The sequence below is a fragment of the Mya arenaria genome, chromosome 6 (assembly GCF_026914265.1).
Source record: "Mya arenaria isolate MELC-2E11 chromosome 6, ASM2691426v1".
In the NCBI taxonomy this organism is placed as follows: domain Eukaryota; kingdom Metazoa; phylum Mollusca; class Bivalvia; order Myida; family Myidae; genus Mya; species Mya arenaria.
Window position 1 is genome coordinate 20,571,186 of NC_069127.1, and position 16,992 is coordinate 20,588,177.

At 34.7% G+C, this 16,992-nt stretch overlaps 1 long non-coding RNA gene across 2 annotated transcripts; it reads right to left on the reverse strand.

Moving 5' to 3' along the window:
• Positions 1–2,166: 2,166 nt before the first annotated feature.
• On the reverse strand, positions 2,167–16,420 carry LOC128238186 (uncharacterized). 2 transcript variants are annotated; one of them, XR_008261644.1, is made up of 6 exons: positions 16,349–16,420; positions 10,709–10,861; positions 9,790–9,878; positions 8,829–8,962; positions 7,903–7,995; positions 2,167–3,340 (listed from the first exon to the last, which is right to left on the reverse strand). It is a non-coding gene; the product is annotated as an uncharacterized LOC128238186 (long non-coding RNA). The 2 variants fall into 2 exon arrangements; XR_008261643.1 differs by lacking the exon at positions 16,349–16,420 and adding an exon at positions 11,168–11,357.
• Between the last annotated feature and the right edge of the window lie 572 nt (positions 16,421–16,992).

Genomic DNA, 16,992 nt, shown 5'->3' on the forward strand with positions numbered 1-16,992 from the left:
ACCTTGTCACTACGTGACAGGTGAGCTAAAAACGAATGAACACTGCAAAAATGGCGTCGAAACAAAATGCAGCTGACGAGTTATGTTGCGGCCCGAATCGAGCTTAATGTAAAACTTTTTCAATGACATCACTCATGACGTCATACAAGCACCCGTTATAGAGGTTATCTTGAACTAACTGTCCTTTGCATTTTCGTGACATTTAGCAGCATTTTTAAACACAAACGTTTCATCAACTGTTCCATCCATCATGTAATTATCTACATTAAAATCAATCAAATTATCGTTGCTTATTTTGTTTTAACTGCTTTACTGCAGATTACAGTTATGCATGTTGCCAATAATTTTACTACGATTTCATTAAAAAAAATAGTTCCGTAGTAAATATGCCCCGCCCCTTGATATTAGTGCGCCCAATGACAGGACAGAAGTATCGAACAAACGCACGCGATATCGATGGGAAATGCCATTGCACTTTATACAGAAAAAAGTGCAATTGATAAACAACAACAACAAATTACCAAACCAGGCTCGGTCTAAGGAGATTCAGTTCACTCCCTCGACTTGTGGCATTTACCGATTCTGCCTCCGAGACAAGTTCAGAATCTTATTATCTGGATCCTGCTGTGTCATTTTCTAGACCTAATGACAGCTGTGTGTACGGTAAATTTGTCTCGGGTTGCTAAAAAGCGTTAGCCATGTTTGCGTTTACGTACAGCAAGACTCTTAATTCACAAATGAAGATCTAAACAATAGAGTATTATCATGTCAGGAGAAACTAGGGTTTAGTGACACAACAAACATAACAGTTCTAGATCGGCCCTATTTAACAACCTGTAAAGTATTCGTTCTATGCCTGCAACCGTTTAAACTATGTTTGATCGAGCCAGACATTATTTTCAAATACGAGTATACAGGAAACATCATTCATCTACTTTAAACCTTTATCATCATTACAATCTTTTGTCAACATTTTTGACAAGACCGATCTACCGTTGACAATTTAAGTACTAATTAAAGTTTCGCTTCTGGTAACGATTGATTAAATATGAATGTGAATATTTCTTTATTACTTGTTTAAATGCATCCTCAAATTTAAACAGGTACACCAAAAACTACAAAACAGACGATTTTCATCCACAACATCGCGTCACTGTAGTTTTTTCTCAACTGTATCTAGATGAAAACACAGCGAAATCAGATTTGGCAGTTTCAAAATACCTCATCTGGATAATGATGATGTCGCACAGTGTTACGGAAACCTTTAATCTCTCAGAAAGAACAGATACAAACACGAAACGAAATTACCGTAGGTAATGAACGCCTCTCTCAATAAATGGCACCTAACCTTAGCCACTTATTTGCGTGCACTGCTCCTTAGCATTGTGCATACATACTAATTTTGAAGCAAATACGTCATTACGGGTTTCTAGACGGATAACTTTTGATCAATATACATTTGTATTGCACCAACTTGACACAACAATCATGAATAGTGTTGCTAATCGTCAAAACAGGCCAATATTATCGAGGGATCCTAACCTTAGCCGTGCCTTTTAGTTCGTATTCCTCTCGAGTCGATGCCGATGTCCGAATGTTTGACAAAACTTCAGCATGTTTCATGGAGATCCAAGTACCAATGGGTGTGGAATTTTCTCTAGCAGGTTTTTCACAATATGCCAGTGTCTAAACTGGCTTCCAAAATTTTAAATCGCCGAAAAACTCACCTTTTACATGGGCGCCGCCATCTTGTTTGAATGCTAAGGTTAAGTTCGATTCTCCCCCTGGAATAGTCGAGCTAAAAATTCAAATCAGGAAAAGGGAGGTCACTAATAAATTTGCAGGGCATGGTTATGGTTCTTGCGCACTGCACTTTCTCTCCTTGCCATCTATCTATGTTTGAAGTTTCATTTTAATCCTTTCATTAATTTCCAAGATACAGTCCGAACATGACCAATCATGAAAAATGGTTAAAGGGAGATAACTTAATGAAGCAAGACCCAAAGTATAACCAGCTTGATAATTTCTTAATGTGAATCATGCACTGGATTCAATACCAAAATATAAAAGAACTTAACAGTCAAAAAACAATTTTATTCAAACTTTAATTAACCTCCCATTTCAGATTTCTTTAAAAAAAAAAACATCATTAGAGAGACAAGAACAATCCTTTATTTAATTAATTTTTAGAAGTTTCAGTAATAATTTGGTAAAATAGTTAAAAGAAACATATTTGCTTTCAGACATAATGCATTATTGATAACATCATCAACAAATATAATCAATTAGAAGTACTTCAAACAGACAGGCAGACATCGGACAAACAGCTTCCAGACACAGGCAGGCAGTCAGACAGATATCCAACATACATAAATCAGATATCAGACACAATCAGGCAGACATACATCAGACAGACAGATATCAGACACAGACAGTCATCCAACACACAGATATCTAACATACATAAAACAGATATCAGATACAATTAGGCAGACAGGCAGACATACATCAGGAAGACAGCTACCAGACACAAGCAGGCATCTGACAGATAGATATCCAACATACATAAAATAGATATCAGACATTATCAGGCAGATAGACATCAGACAGACAGATATCAGACACAGGCAGGCATTCGACACACAGATATCCAACATACATAAAACAGATATCAGACACAATTAGGTTTTAGTACTCTTTTGGCTATCTCAGCCTTCAGTTGAAGCACTGATGCACTTATTTTTCCTCCATTTGCTGTTGTTTCAGCTCCTTTTTCTTCTGAAGAGCTCTGTAAGTGCTGTAAGTATTCATGCAGGATCTCTTCATCATACACTAACTTTCATTTTATGGCTTTTTAATTTCTTTTTCCTCAATGTGAATTTTATGATAACAACATTCTAATAGTTCTCCACTGTGAGACTGGGCCTTTCCTTCTCCACATTGTCGTCCATTATATTAAAACTGGCCTCTACAAGCGGCCCACTAAAGATGGTCAGGAAAACCGTCACCAAAGATTTCATTGCAGGATATCTGGGCTTATTAAACCTTTCAAGAGCAAACACCTTCACTGATGCCAACAACATTTCGAAAAACAAACATGCTAACAACTTCTTTGCCTTCATGTATGAAACAACAAAAAACAAACATGAAATATAAATAGCCTTATAGGTATTAAATCATCTATAGATCACAAATCAGAATTCATCATTGTTGTTGTTGTCCTCCAGGAGATGATGTGAGTGCTGTTGTTACGTGATGGGCAGAAGAAGCGCGACTTCTTCCAAGCATTGTGGCATTCACAGATGGGAAGCTAGCACCGTCCCCATAAACACCATCAACACTGAAATAACACATGATTAATTACTAATTTGGGTAATTTTTCATCGTTTCACATTTATGTAAATTCCGTATAACTGAATAACCTTGAAACTGTTTTTTAAATATTTAATGAAAGAAACATGTAGAATCATAAAATAAAACAAAATATCAGACATTGCTTTATTGTTTTTTCACCAATGGAAAGTAAAAAAACATAATTTGTAAATGTATTTGTATACACATATACATGTACGTCCTCACCTTTACATGTATGCATGAATTGGTAAGTGCTTACAGTCATAAAGTTCTTGATAATGAACATATAATATAACAAGAGTTAAAAATAAACAAAAGGTACACAAAAAATGCTATGCGAAGAAATCAGGTTTTAAATGAGTGATAGAAGAACTTCGGCCTTCTTTGTGAGATTCAGTTTCAAATGTTTTTTTTTTCTCATTTTAGTAACCTTGACTTTGACAATTGGGGCCCCAAATGCAGTCCCATAAAATTTCTCCATAAACTTTTCCAACATTGTACATACTTAATTTTGTCACAATAGGTCAATGCAAACAAGTTATTCAGTTTCAACCGGTTTACTATTTTCAATAACAGTGGACTTAACTTTTACCCTCTTTGCCCGAGGCGCACTTCCATGAAAGGTCTCCATAAACACTTCCTATATACCAAGTTTGGTAACAATATGTAATTGTAAACCCTTACTAAAGTTGTTCAGAACCAACCATTTTTCTACTTCTAAAAACAGCGACATTTACCTTTACCCTTGGGGTCTCCATCAACTCTTCCTATGTACTAAATTTGGTGTAATATTTCAACCCTAACTTAAGTTATTCAGTACCAACCGGTTTTCTTTTTCTGGTAAGAGTGAACTTGACCTTGACCCTTGGGGCTCCAGACACAATCATATCAAAGATCTCTATAATCTCATCTATATACCAAGTTTGGTTGCAATATGTCAACCCTAACTAAAGTAATTCAGTTGTTTTCTTTCTTTTAGGAACAGTGACCTTGGAACTTTACCCAAAGGGTCCCAAATGTAATCTTATGAAAGGTCTCTATAAACTTTTCCTACAAAGTTTGGTCACTATTTGTGAAACCTAACTGAAATTATTCCATACCATCCGTGACACCGCCCTTCTGTCCGCCCGCCCCAGCAAACAACAACATACTTCATTCAAATTATCACCTATACCGTATATCTTCAATTATGATTTTATTACATAGTGTTTTTCTACACTAATGTGGGAAGGGCCTTTCTGATAAGGCAATGAGCAATTTCTAATAAATCAGTTCACTCAAGAACTTAACAAGAGCTGTCACAGTATGTAATGAATGCCCCCGAATGTGACATTGACCTATGAACAAGGTCAGTACATGAAAAGTTAAAGATCAAACAAATACATATGGCAAGTTATTTTAAATTGCCTCTGAACATAAAAAATACCACCCATACATGACAACCTACATTCTTATGTCCTTATATTCAGCATTCCATTGTGAATAAACACTAAGTGTATCTTTCACCTTAGAGGTAGGGACACATCGACTTGGTATGTCGAACACATGTGGCAAGTAATTTTAAAATCTGCCCATACAATAAAAAGTTACAGCCCGGACATAACAACCAATACTCTGTATCCTTATATGCAGCACTTCATTGTGAATAAACACCTAAGTGTGACCTTAACCTTAGAGGTAGGGACACGGTTCTTGCACGCGACACGTTGTCTTGGTATGCCGAACACATGTGGCAAGTTATTTAAAATCTGTCCATAATATTCTGAGTTATTGAGTCTTGGTATGTTGAACACATGTGGCAAGTTATTTTAAAATCTGTCCATACAAGGGAAAGTTACAGCCCGGACACAACAACTTATACTCTATGTCCTTATATGCAGCATTCCATTGTGAATAAACACTAAGTGTGACCTTGACCTAAGAGGTAGTGACACGGGTCTTGCAACCGACACATCGTCTTGGTAATTCAAACATATGTGCCAAGTTATTTTATAATCTGTCCATACAAGGGAAAATTACAGCCCGGACACAACAACCTATACTCTATGTCCTTATATGCAGCATTCCATTGTGAATAAACACTAAGTGTGACCTTGACCTAAGAGGTAGGGACACAAGTTTTGCACACGACACGTCTTCTTGATGTGCCGAACACATGTGGCAAGTTATTTTAAAATCTGTCCATACAAAGGAAAGTTACAGCCCGGACACGACAACCTATACTCTATGTCCTTATATGCAGCATTCCATTGTGAATAAACACTTAAGTGTGACCTTGACCTTAGAGGTAGGGACACGGTTCTTGCACGCGACACGTCATCTTAGTATGCCAAACACATGTGGCAAGTTATTTTAAAATCTGTCCATACAAAGGAAAGTTACAGCCCGGACACGACAACCTATACTCTATGTCCTTATATGCAGCATTCCATTGTGAATAAACACCTAAGTGTGACCTTGACCTTAGAGGTAGGGACACGGTTCTTGCACGTGACACGTCGTCTTGGTATGCCGAACACATGTGGCAAGTTATTTTTAAATCTGTCCATACAAGGGAAAGTTACAGCCCGGACACAACAACCTATGTCCTTATATGCAGCATTCCATTGTGAATAAACACCTAAGTGTGACCTTGACCTAAGAGGTAGGGACATGGGTCTTGCACGCGACACGTCGTCTTGGTATGCCGAACACATGTGGCAAGTTATTTTAAAATCTGTCCATACAAGGGAAAGTTACAGCCCGGACACGACAACCTATACTCTTTGTCCTTATATGCAGCATTCCATTGTGAATAAACACCTAAGTGTGACCTTGACCTTAGAGGTAGGGACACGGTTCTTGCAACCGACACGTCGTCTTGGTATGCCAAACACATGTGGCAAGTTATTTTAAAATCTGTCCATAACATTCTGAGTAATTGAGTCGGACGGACGGACGGACGGACAGACGGTGCGATTTTAATATGCCCACCTTCAGGGGCATAATAAAAACAAAATTGAATGTTATAAGAAAATGACTGAGATTGGTTTATTAAAATGCTCATTAATCTTCGACAAGTTTTTGTTGGTCCAATCTTTTTCACTAAAATATTTCTTCAACTCATTTTCTTTTTTTAAGTCAATTTCTTAAATTGGTACGAAAAAAGCACTGTCATACAATATAAAATTTACATCTCTTACTTTCTTGTTATCAACCTTAAAACTATTTAGAATTTTATAATGTGTATTAAGTAGGGATGGCAACGAGTAGTAAAAATAATACTTGAGTACTCGGACGATCGTTCGATCGAGTAGTCGGGTACTCGATTTACTGGAAAAATTGAATATGTGTTCGGGAAGACAAGATTGTGTATACATGTATCGTTAATGGTGTATATTGTGCGTTGGTCGTTATTATTGGTCATTTTCACCTTTAAAGTAAACTTTCATTATGTATTTTAACAAAAAATGATATAAAAAGAAAACAAATGTTGTTTCAGGCTTTTAATTTGTTTTATTCATTTCATTTTATACAAGTATGCACTGCAGAAATGAACAACAATCAGAATTTCAATGAACGAAAATTAATAGCATACATAAAAATGTGAACGAAATTCAATACGAAGTTCAGTTTTTTAGTTGTTTACTCTACAAATTATTTTTTTAAAATGATAGTTTTTCGTACTGTGTTATTGTTGTTTACCTCATTAATATTCATAATTCTTGATTAAAATATCAACCAATCAATTGTGAATATCATTGCAAAAATAATTAAAATACGCCCATTAAGAAATCAATTCTCGTAACGGTCGATACTCTTTCGCTCGTTTGCGTCCATTGTTTGGTGAAAGGTCTCTAATTGGTATTTGGTTGTCCGGTTAGCACAGTGGTTAGCGCACTAGCTTCTCACCAAGGCAACCCGGGTACGATTCCCGGCCTGGGGCATGTGAGTTTGGTTAGTGGTCACCAAGCCGGACAAGTGGGTTTTCTCCCGGTCCTCCGGTTTCCCCCAAAACACAAGGCCACACTCTCGCGCAATATCGTGCCAACAAGAGTGACTCAGTACAAGATATCATAGCTTTCTCCACAATCTTTGTAAAATATATAATGTTTAAACTAATTGGTATACAATAGAATTGTGTAGGTGAAAGTACCGCTATCAAAACTTCGCTAATTGACATCAGTGCTAATTTGAAATAGGGGTCCTTTGTTGACAGTTTGCAACTTTCACAACAACTGTCAACTAATTGATTGAGGTCAATTGTATACACAGCGGGGATTAGAGGGACCGTAAATTGTCCTTTTGGCAACTAACCAGATCTGATATTTTGTCTGTTAATCGTGTATTTGGTGATTTTTATAGATTTTTTTCCGAGTACTCGAGTAGTGATTTGGTACTCGAGTACTCGGACGTTCATTCGAGTACTTGGGTACTCGTTGCCATCCCTAGTATTAAGATTTGATCTTGTACCTGCACAACTGACACCAATCCCAAAATAAACCTGACAATAAATTAACCTGCACCTTCAATTATACTGTAAAAAATACATTGACTGCCAATATTTACCTGGTACATGTAGGGATGTTTCCCTTTGAAGCTCTTGATGGCAGTTTGTCAAAAACATGTCCTTTCTGGTAAAACCTCAAGCTCTTGTTCAATCTGAAGTTATAAAACATTCTTGTCAACAATATAGTCCATAAAATACATGGCATTGTGTCTACAATAGAAATATACTCTTTGACACAGACTTATACAGCCCAACAAGACCACCGCAAACTGAATACATATACACACGTGAAAGGAGTGTAGACAGGTCTATTTTGAGGAGGGGGAGGGTGCATTTAGATAACATGATTCCCAGTTCCATACAATATTTATTTTTCCCAATATGGATATGTTCAAATCTTTGAAACTAGAAATGCTGCAATGCATAAAGCAAGAATTTTTCACTTGTGAAATTTCAAGTTTTGATACATTTTAATTAATTACTCCATTCTAATGCACCAGTCAATTGTAACCACGCCCCCTCCCCCAGGCCCCGGGGTATACCGGGGATAGCCGGGGAAAAGGGCGGTGTTTTTACTTTCCATGTGCCCCGCAGGGCCGGGTGACCGCGGTGGTTTTGTCATAGCGCCAAATTTAGCGGAGATTGGGCCTTATATAGAGTCTCTGGGGTGCGGTGGCATTTGGTCAGGGTTTAACCATCAGTTCGTCCCCGCAGGGCGGGGATATTAACCGGGGTTTGCTGGACCAAAAGTCAAAGTCCTGGCTATTCCCCGGACCTGGGGGGGCCGTGGTTACAATTGACTGGTGCATAACCAACCGAAATTCCTATTTATTTGAGAATGCTATATATGTATACCAAGTTCATTCACAACACAATGTCATTATTCTTATCTTACAACCTTTTAAAAATTCTGCATTCAGCAGAAAAAAGCTCAGACTAAAGACTATTTTCATGCTGTCGTCCTGTACTTGCATATTAACATTACCTGATAACACAACATCATTTAAAGTTTTTTTTAGTTGCAAGCATCGGTAGAGCCCAGTTTTTTCTTGCAACTTTGTTCTTTGTGGAATTAGCTTGCAACAGCTTGGCATTGCAAACGTCCAACCAAGGATCTTCCTGTAAAAAAAGGATCAAGTAACTTTAGTTAAGGCCAAAAATAAAATAGTTAAGGTTTCTCTTCCTATGACCGACTCGAACAATTAAGCCTGACAAACATATTGCTCTGACTTAAATAATTTATACTTTAAGTGTAAAAATATCTTTTTAATTTCTTTCAGCCTAACGTGGAACAAATCTCTTTGTTTCAACAGCACCAACGTTTTTTCCTGTCACATCTTCTTTTCTTAAAGCTGCACTCTCACAGATTGAACGTTCTGACAACTTTTTAAATTTTTGCCTTGAAACGAGCCAATTTATTTGAAAATGCATGGAAACCAGTAATATAAGACTGCTGACAAAAATTCAGATCACAGATTTTCATATTTAAGTTAAAAAATTGTTTTATGCATTTTTCTTAAACCGTTAGTAAGGGTTTAAGACATAAAACATTAATTTACGAACAGAAATATAAAAATCTGCATCTGATCTTTTGTTAGCAGTCATATACCACTAGTTTGCAGATATTTACGCAAAAATTGGTTCATTCCAAGACAAAAAATCAAAAAGTTGTCAAAACGGTAAATCTGTGAGAGTGCAGCTTTAAAACTTCATTAAAAGATTAAAGAAAAGATTGCCAACATGTTCATATTGTCGCTGCTGACATGTGTACTAAGCTTCATGTCAATATCTTGGGTGGCTCTTGGGTTAATATTGGCCATGGTTAAAATAAAGTGCTGGCAACATGAAGGGTATAATACCGGTAGACTTTCTTTTCTCCAAAAGAAAGAAAAGCTTAACAATAATAAGACAATTCAAGTTAAATCTAGTTGTCATACTGGACTTACGTATTGCAATATGAGAGCCTTCTTTTGTAGGGTACCCTCTCCTACCAGAATCCACACAGCATAAACCTAAGTTAAGGATGGAATTCTCTCTGTAAAAGAAATGACATATGAATTGAGTTTTCTCCCACCTGAGATAAGTAGATCCAATAATTTAACCATGCTAGATATTCTTATCTTGCCCACGGGCGAAGATAAAATGCCTGTATTGAACTCCTTTCTAATGGTCGCCTCATTGTAATTACCTCCCTTGTTGAAGACTGTCGTCAGTAGCATCAAGGAAATCTTGTCTTATGGTAATATTTAGAACGCTAATTAATTACTTCTCGCTTCAAATGTCACTATAAAACAGTTTTCACGCACCATTCAAGAAATAATGCTTCATTCTCCTTAGAACTATTTAAAAAGACCGATTTGACTATTAACATTAACTGGATCACTGCGCGCATATCCATGACAACCACGTGCTAACGCATATCCATACGCAATTATTAAACCTCGTTTCCGCAAAACACCCTACGCTCGGGTCGGAATGAACCTATCTTACACTCTCGGCCATGGAAGATACTTATAATCTCTGAATTTACTGAAATTATCTATTTGCAATGTAAATGTGAGTAAAACAATTTCCACCTATAGAACCTGACAACATATAGAAAGTAAAAAATATGTTAGCATCATAATTTGTTTATAATTAAACGTCACTACGTCTATCAATTTTGATCTTAAGTAAACAAAATATCTAGAAGTGATAGAAAATAAAAAATAAATCCATGACAGAACTTCTAATTCAGAAGAGTAAAGAAGTAGAGAACAAAACACATCTATAGAAAATAGAAAATAAATGTCATTGGCACTTACAATTGTTTAAGTACTAGAACATACAATAACATTAACTGCTAGCAAACTTAACAATCCACACCTGATAAGCTGCTGTTGCATGACATTTCTGTAGCTGCAGTACAGAGCACCTTCTGTTAAAGTCATCACTCATGTTGTACCTCGGCCGCGTGTCTCACATAGCAGCTCAACAGGTCAAAACCCACAATGATTTTGGCATGACCAGTCTTGCACACTGAAAAGATATAAAAACTAAGTGGTTAAGAATTTGGTGTGGATAATGTGCACAAAATTACGGAGCCATTGTCAAGCAGTTGGCATATTTGTCAGTGAGCAGTGGGCCAGCTGATAGAGCACCTTACTTGCAAGCAGGCAAGACTAGCATTATGTATTTACTGCTAGTTATATAGAGATTACAGTGAAGTGTTTGTCACTAGTGGACCCCTCCCTATTATGATGCAGTTAAATGAGCTAATAGAGTTCAATCAATGTCTGATTCAAAGAAGCAGAAGTTATTTGAATGTGTTTGTAAACATGTCACCTATTGTGTTGTTTTTAATTTCTTCCTCCAATTTGGCACAAGTCTGCCTTTGTATAGAGTCTCTGTAATGCTTGATCTTTGAGTCATTCTCTGTAATTAATATTCATTTTTTTATTGCTTTTCAATATGTAGTTAAAGCTGCATTCTCACAGATTGAACGTTGTGACAATTTTTTTATTATTTATCTTGGATTTTTGCAAAGATCAATGGAAACCAGTGATATAAGACTGCTGACCAAAAATAGATTGCAGATTTTTATATTTAAGATAAAAAAAATAATGTTTTATGCATTTTTCTTAAACCGTTTAAGCCATAAAACATTAATTTTCGAACGAAAATATGAAAATCTGCGATCTGATCTTTTGTCAGCAATCTTTTATCATTAGTTTGCAGATATTTCCGCAAAAATTTGCTCTTTCCGAGACAAAAAATAAAGTTGTAAAAACGGTAAATCTGTGAGAGTGCAGCTTTAAATCCTTGAATACTTCAACACCATTATCCAATGATGAAAATGACATTCTTGTATAAAGCCCAATAAACAAAATAAATGAAACCCTAACCAAACCTTTTTTTAGGCCTAAGCATATATGAATAATAATCTATTTCATTAAATTAAGTTAAACTATCTTAACATCGTAAATAGTTTAATTTATACAGTATACAGTATTATACTATATAATTTAATCGTATGCAGTGGCAGGTTAAATTAATAGCTAAAACATACTGTACATATATGACAAATGATCACAAAAACATTGTACATCACACAAAACATCACATCAACAATTAGTCTAAAAAAAAAAGACGTTTATACAGGATTTTTCCAATCCCTAATGTCTAAACAGGTCTGTGCAATAACAGGGGTTTTTGAAAAATATTGAAATTTTTGTTTTTAGAGAATTATTTTATGTTTGAAATTTATGATAATTGCATTCAAACACATGATTTACCTTTCCAATAAAACAAAACTTCGAAAGCTTCAAAATAGACCTCGTAAATACAATCGTAGCAATTCGGCCATGTCCGAAGAGTTCCGATTGTTGTAAAACTGTGAACTGCAGCCTTGCAGGTGCCCTTCATGTATATATCATTAGGTTTTGACAGAATGAAATGAAGAAAATTCCATCAAACTCATCATTATTCGTTGGATATTTATTTTTTGTGTACCGAACTAATATAAAATAACATTATCTGGTGATATTCAGTGGTCGAAATTAGCACAAGCCCGCGTGCCCTGCACTGGAAAGCTGCTTTCCGGGCTTTCTCAAATTTTGGTTTTTATAAAGCAGGGCTTGTTAAGAATGATGATGCAAAGCACTAGTGTGGGAATTCGGGCTTGTCCACCTAAAGTTTAATTTCAATGATTGGATATTTCTTGTTTTTATGATATTTCATAGACACAATATGCTTTAACCAAGCGCCAGTAAGGAACCTCACGAGGCAAATAGTCGAAGATTAACCTTTAAATAACTGTAACAACTTTAGAAAACAGGCATGGTGAAATACAAAACAGGGGAAGCAACTAGTGTTTTCATCATACAGGGTTTTTTTTCGGTATTTTGGGAATATGACCTATACCCGTGAGATTGGAAATTTTCGCATCAATTTTGCCAAAATTGGGAAATTCTTCATAAATAATTACAAAGGATAAAAGCACTTGTTTTAACTCTTTGAAATAGTCAAATTACTTGCCCCCTTTAATAATATTTCTATGAGACACTGTCATATTGCATAATAAAAGTACTTCAAAGAAAATTATTTTTAATACAAAGACAATTTGATGGGCTTAACTTGGATACAAAATCTGCTATCTATTAAAAATAGTCAGACTTTTAATGCAATTGATAAAAAGCAATGAATATTTTTTGTAAAATTTCATCAACTTGTTTCCTTTTGTCATTTATCAAAAATTAAATACACCATCATTACAAATAAATAAAGACTTGTTCATTTCACCGAGTTGTCTACTTTCAGTTTCACTTCTCAGTTCTGTTATTTTCCGATATTGGCAATGAAGGTCAAGGTCATGTATGTGAGGCATGACAAAGAACAGCATTGTCTTTTAGTAATTTTAATTCTCTTCTGCACCGAATAATCTACTGTCAACTTAAAATTATTAATCCGTATGTTTACAATAACACATGATTTTAACACATTGTGAAGAACTCTTTAATTTGTTACATGCTCTCTGATTGGATGGAAAATGAAGTTCAACCAATGAAAATCCACCTTTCACCACTGATCATTGTATGTCTCTGTGAATAGACGCTTGCATGTAGGGGAAATAACTGTTTTGTTTATATTTTCATCGTCAATTTTCTCTTTTTTTCTTTCGTCTTTTTTTGGAACTCCAGATTGGGAATTTTTATTCGGAAATTAGGAAAAAAAGATACTTTTTGCCATTGGGAACATGACCGAATACCGGCTATAAAAATTGCCGGAAAAAAACCCTGTCATAATATGCTTAACGGTATAAGAGAGATAATTATGTACTGGTGCAGAATCCCGATCGGAATAACTACCCACTACACACAAAACAATTTGTATGTAAAGGATTTGCCATACAAAAAATCGTAAAAATATCCGTCAATGTACAATTATTTGGCCTATATGTGAAGGATTTGCATTTAATATTCCCAGTCCCAGGCATTATCAAAAATTGTAAAAAAGATCTGTCAACGTACAATTACTTGGACTAATCAACAATGAACTTATGAAAAGATCAAAATAAGGAATTGAACGCTCTTAAACCCAATTCACTCTCTCACGGTGTGCGTATTATTTCCATGCTGATAATCAACTGTAAACCTAGCTACAAAAATGAGCGATCAGAGATACTTATAAATGTTATTAATATTATTTTGACAATTCTTTAGTATCCCTGTCACGAGTCTGCCAGAGAAAAACAATGTTAAAAGACTCATTGACGGCCATTTAGGTGGACTACTGTAAACCAAACCCACATGTGTTAGTTATGGAAATAGAGAAAAACGAGCACATCAGAACTGTCATTTCGTTTTTTTCAATACAAATGTACACCTGTCACGAAATTATGCGGTCCCTAGACTTACCGAAATAGATAATACGATTATTTACCGAAAGACGGATAAAATTACCGAAATACGCATGAAAGTTACCGAAAGACGCCTTCTAATGCATTTATTTTATTGTTTTTATATTAATGTTATACAAATACTTTACCAAACCAAATTTTAGAGAAAAATATTAAAATATAATGATGTAATAGGCAGTTGAAATTTCAGTGTTCGAGATCGAATTCCGCGTGCCGACTCGCCAACCGAAAGACAGATAAAAGCTTCCAAAATAATCAATTATTCCAATTAATGATGATCTCATAATATTCATATAACTAAAACACACTCATAAAAATGAAAAAGTTCATGAAAATATTTACTAATTGTTCAATTGAATAAAGACAATATGTCAGTGAAATAGTTGTCTCCCTTCGCCAACCGAAAGACGATTTAACGCAGGTAAAAATAACTTATTAGTTGCTGTATTATGAAAATGATTATGAATTTGGATTCAAATAATAGCATTTATATTCTTATGGAAATGTTAGATCAATATACAGCATTTGAAAGTATTTTGGGATATATTTGAAAGATTGCCTTTGAAATAGGTCGAAAATGTCGCTAAAATCATTTTCTTTTAAACTAACTTAGATCTTAGATCTACAATATAATTCAGGGCTTTCAAATTTTAATTTTTGTTTATACGAAATTTGAAAAAAGAAGTTTTTAAACAGCGAAGTTCTCATCATCAGATAAATTAGCCTACTTATGGACAATATTAACCAGACCACACCAAATACACAAAATCAGGCGATGTTTAAAACAACATAATTATCACCCGGTATATGACACCCCACAAAGTAGCGGCACGATTTTTGGGGGACAGTTTGGTATTATTGAAAGTGTGTTAATTTGGGTAAACCCTTTTCGGCTCGGTGACACGTGTTGAGTAAATACCATAATAATTATGCATTAAAGGACCGCATTACGTGTACATTTATAATTGCGGGTGATTTTCACACAAATTGACGGCTTCATTTGAAGATTCATAAATAACAATTGCGAGTAAAAAGGTAAGTTATTGCTGTAAGTATTAAAGAAGTCCAAATTAATAGAACTTTACACTCTGAGATCATTAATGATGGATGAGTTTCCTTGTGCTATATGTGCTGTTGACTGTAGTAGTGATCAATGCATACATTGTTCAAGTTGTAGGAATTGGGTTCTTATAACTCTATCTCAATTTTATTGTTTGTATGTCTGACACATTTGTTTGTAACACAAGGTGAATTTTCAATGTACATTTACCATAGCTTTTGTCATTAACATGTATAGGTCTTTGTCAATAGTTTAAATACATAGTGTAAGTTAATCATTTTATTTTGTATTTGCAGCGTTCAATATTTCATGTAATTTTATTATGTGTATGAATTATGTTTTATGCAGCCTTCCATGTTCGATGTTAATCAAATGTATATGTCATGTATGTAGAGAAATTATGAAAAATAAAATAAAAATTTAGTTAACTGTATATATTTGTCATGTTCTTACTTCACCAAAAACATATCAATAAATCGTATTTCGGTTGAGAACAGGAGAATACTCTTATTGGCTAAATACAGGAAATTCTTTTGTCAAAAAACTCATTATTTCTAGATATTATTTTATAATTATTGGCTACAATGTGTAAAATCATCAAATATATATGAATATTAAAAATAAATACAATAGCAAGCGTCTTTCGGTAAATTTCTATCATGTTTACTCCAGTTTAACCATAACCATAAAACGTGTTTCGGTTGACGACGGGAGATAACTGTATTTGACTAAAAAAGGGAAATTCTTTTGTCAATAAAGTCATTATTTCTAAATATTTTTTTACATTTTTTGGCTACAATGCGTATAATCATTATATATACAAGATTATTAAAAATAAAATGCATTAGAAGGCGTCTTTCGGTAACTTTCATGCGTATTTCGGTAATTTTATCCGTCTTTCGGTAAATAATCGTATTTCGGTAAGTCTAGGGACCCGAAATTATGTAACAAAACTAAATAAAGACAGCTAAATGAACTTATTAATAATTTCAAAATATTGCAAAACCATGACAAATTCAAAAGACAGCAAATGCAAACATATACTGACCCTTGTGTATGAATTATCACTTAAAAACCTCAAAACAAGTAAAAGAAGTCTGTCTCGCTGATTCCATTTCTGCACACAATGTAAATCAATGAGTGATCACATGACTTTTTCCCCGCAAAATCATTGGTCTGCCACAATCATTATCAAAGGGAGATTTTGCCTGTTAAACCAAGCAACTCTTCTAACCAGAGTTATCTTTCTTAATAAAACAATACCTTGCTACATATTTATTAACCATTTGTTTTTGATACAATGTTTGATATCATTAATATGATATTTATTCTAAGATGTCCAAACTCGGTACACATTTACTACATGACGTGATGTTGTTATTATTGGCATTTGCAGCACAGGCAGCAGTTACGTTGACAGGACCCACCCTATGGCCACCCCCCTCTAAAAAAAAATTAGTAAAAAAAAAAAATTCAAGACCAAAAATGATTGGAACATCATTTATAATAAAAACATAAATATCAACCAAAAATTCCACTAAAAAATTTTCCCCCAATATTTACTATTATTATAATAGTAAATATTGGGGGGAAAAAATAGTGGAATTTTTTATTGATATTTATGTTTTTATGATAAATGATCATGTTCCAATCATTTTTGGTCTTGAATTTTTTTTGTTACTATTTTTTTTT